The following is a 4069-nucleotide window of genomic DNA, read 5'->3' on the forward strand; positions in this document are numbered from 1 at the left end:
AGGGTCGATCCCACGGAGATTGTCGGCTTGAAGCAAGCTATGGTTATCTTGTAAATCTTAGTCAGGATATCAAAAATTATCAGGATTGATTGTGAAAAGCAAAAGAACATGAAATAAGTACTTGTTTTGCAGTAATGGAGAGTAGGTTGAGGTTTTGGAGATGCTCCATCTTCTGAATCTCTGCTTTCCTACTGTCTTCTTCATCAAACACGCAAGGCTCCTTCCATGGCAAGCTGTATGTAGGGTTTCACCGTTGTCAATGGCTACCTCCCATCCTCTCAGTGGAAATGTTCAACGCACCCTGTCACGGCACGGCTATCCATCTGTCGGTTCTCAATCAGGCCGGAATAGAATCCAATGATTCTTTTGCGTCTGTCACTAACGCCCCGCCCTCAGGAGTTTGAAGCTCGTCACAGTCATTCAATCATTGAATCCTACTCAGAATACCACAGACAAGGTTTAGACCTTCCGGATTCTCTTGAATGCCGCCATCAGTTCTAGCTTATACCACGAAGATTCTGATTAAAGAATCCAAGAGATATCTACTTAATCTAAAATAGAACGGAGGTGGTTGTCAGGCACACGTTCATAGTTGAGAATGATGATGAGTGTCACGGATCATCACATTCATCCGGGTTAAGAGCAAGTGATATCTTAGAATGGAAGCAAGCATGATTGAATAAGAAACAGTAGTAATTGCATTAATCCATCAAGACACAGCAGAGCTCCTCACCCCCAACCACGGGGTTTAGAGACTCATGCCGTGGAAGGTACACAAAGAAAACGTGTAAAGTGTCATGAGGTACAGATACAATGTCAAAAGATCCTATTAATAGTGAACTAGTAATCTAAGGTTTTACGGAAATGAGTAAATGACAGAAAAATCCACTTCCGGGCCCACTTGGTGTGTGCTTGGGCTGAGCATTGAAGCTTTCATGTGTAGAGACCTTTTCTGGAGTTAAACGCCAGCTTTTATGCCAGTTTGGGCGTTTAACTCCAAGTTTTATGCCAGTTCCAGCGTTAAAAGCTGGAAATTCTGAGGCTGATTTGCCACGCCGGTTTGAGCCATCAAATCTCGGGCAAAGTATGGACTATTATACATTTCTGGAAAGCCCAGGATGTCTACTTTTCAATGCCTTTGAGAGCGCGCCAATTGGGCTTCTGTAGCTCTAGAAAATCCACTTCGAGTGCAGGGAGGTCAGAATCCAACAGCATCTGCAGTCCTTTTCAGTCTCTGAATCAGATTTTTGCTCAGGACCCTCAATTTCAGCCAGAAAATACCTGAAATCACAGAAAAACACACAAACTCATAGTAAAGTCCAGAAAAGTGAATTTTAACTAAAAACTAATAAAAATATACTAAAAACTAACTAGATCATACTAAAAACATACTAAAAATAATGCCAAAAAGCGTACAAATTATCCGCTCATCACAACATCAAACTTAAATTGTTGCTTGTCCCCAAGCAACTGAAAATCAAAATAGGATAAAAAGAAGAGAATATACTATAGACTCAAAAATATCAAGGAAACTTAGCTCCAATTAGATGAGCGGGACTAGTAGCTTTTTGCCTCCGAACAGTTTTGGCATCTCACTCTATCCTTTGAAGTTCAGAATGATTGGCATCTATAAGAACTCAGAACTCAGATAGTGTTATTGATTCTCCTAGTTAAGTATAATGATTCTTGAACATAGCTAGTGTATGAGTCTTGGCTGTGGCCCAAAGCATTCTGTCTTTCAGTATTACCACCGGATACATACATGCCACAGACACATAATTGGGTGAACCTTTTCAGATTGTGACTCAGCTTTGCTAGAGTCCCCAATTAGAGGTGTCCAGGGTTCTTAAGCACACTCTTTTTGCCTTGGTTCACAACTTTATTTCTTTCTTTTTCTTTTTCTTCTCTTTTTTTTTCGAAATTTTTTTTTGTATTCACTGCTTTTTCTTGCTTCAAGAATCAATTGAATGATTTTTCAGATCCTCAATAACAGTTCTCTTTTTCCTCATTCTTTCAAGAGCCAACAATTTTAACATTCTCAAAACCACAATTTCAAAAGACATATGCACTGTTCAAGCATTCATTCAGAAAACAAAAAGTATTGTCACCACATCAAACTAATTCAACTAGTTTCAAGGATAAATTTCGAAATCCTGTACTTCTTGTTCTTTTGTGATTAGAGCATTTTTCATTTAAGAGAGGTGATGGATTCATAGGACATTCATAGCTTTAAGACATGAATTCTAAATTTTATTAATTATGAATTAAGAACAAGACTCAAAAATAGATATAAGATGAGACTAAAAAAATTGGAAAACAAAAATTTAAACTAGGCTCCTAATGATAGAGGTTTTCACAGAGTTAGGACTCAACAACCTTGATTTTGAGAAGTGGATGCTCCCTCAGCTTGAGAGGAGAGCTTTTGGCGTTTCAACTCTTGGAGTTCACGCCCCTGCTTCTCTTGTTCCTTCAGCAATTTGCAGAGCATGCAGTTCTGATTCTGCTGTTTTTCCTTAAGTTGCTCCATAGACTCTTGCAATTTGGTGATAGATGCTTCTAGGCTGGCCCAGTAGCCAATTTCAGGAAATTCAGGGAGGAACTCCTGCGCCCTCCTTTTGATAGAGTTGTCTTGCATTTGTCCTTCCATTGACTTCTTGGTGATTGGGTGTTCAATGGGTATGAATTCATCTACTCCCATCTTTACCCCAGCCTCTTTACAGAGCAAGGAGATCAAGCTTGGGTAAGCCAGTTTAGCTTCAGTGGAATTCTTATTTGCAATTGTGTAGATCTCACAAGCAATCACATGATGCACCTCCACTTCTTTTCCAAGCATAATGCAATGAATCATCACTGCTCTCTTGATAGTGACCTCAGAACGGTTACTAGTGGGCAATATGGAACGCCCAATAAAGTCTAGCCAACCTCTTGCAATTAGTTTGAGGTCTCCCCTCTTGAGTTGGTTTGGGACACCCTTAGAATTGGTTATCCACTTAGTTCCAGGGAGGCATATGTCCTCTAGAACTTGATCCAGCCCTTTATCTGCTCTCACCATTCTCCTATTAAAGGATTCAGGATCATCTTGCAGTTGAGGTAATTTGAAGATTTCTCTTATTTTGTCCAGATGGAAGTACATAACTTTCCCTCTGACCATGGTTCTGTAGGTATGGTAAGCAGTTCCAGTCATTCTCTGCTTATCTGTTAGCCACAGATTTGAGTAGAATTCCTGAACCATATTCCTTCCAACCTTTATTTCAGGATTGGTTAGAACTTCCCATCCTCTCTTTCGAATTTGCTCTTGGATCCCCGGATATTCATCTTCTTTCAGATCAAACTTCACTTCCGGGATCACTGACCTCAGACCCATTATTTTGTGATAATGGTCTTCATGTTCTTTGGTTAAGAACTTCTCGTGATTCCAAAGATTCTTTGGATTATTCTCTTTCTTTCCTCTTAAATTGGTTTGTTTTCCCTTAGGAGCCATGATCTTGATGAATCTTGGCTTTAGTGATCCCGGAAAAGCACACCAAACTTAGAGGTTTGCTTGTCCTCAAGCAAAAGAAAGGAAGGAGGAGAGAGAGGAGAGGAGCAAATTCGAATGGTGTGGGGGAATGGTGAGGCCGAACGTGTTTTTATAGGGGGGGAGAGATTTTGAAAAAATTGAAAAGAGATTTGAGAAGATATGGAGAGGATTTGAGAGAAGGGTGAGTTTTTGAATAAGATTTGGGATTGATTTGAGATAGATTTGAAGAATGGTTTTGATTTTTTGAAAATTTGAAAGTAAATGATGAAAGGTTGAAGTGTATTTATGTAGAAGAGTATGGGTAAGAAAAGGAAAGTTTAAAAAAAATTGATTGAAAAACGAAATCTGGGTCCCCCCACCTTTCTGGCGTTAAACGCCCAGAATGGCATCCATTCTGGCGTTTAACGCCCATCTGTTGCCCAATTTGGGCGTTTAACGCCCAGCCAGGTGCTCTGGCTGGCGTTAAACGCCAGAATTCCTTTATCACTGGGCATTTTGCTAAACGCCCAGGATGCTGCACACCTGGCGTTAAACGGCCAGAATGGTGCC

This window comes from Arachis stenosperma, chromosome 4, assembly GCF_014773155.1.
Source record: "Arachis stenosperma cultivar V10309 chromosome 4, arast.V10309.gnm1.PFL2, whole genome shotgun sequence".
In the NCBI taxonomy this organism is placed as follows: domain Eukaryota; kingdom Viridiplantae; phylum Streptophyta; class Magnoliopsida; order Fabales; family Fabaceae; genus Arachis; species Arachis stenosperma.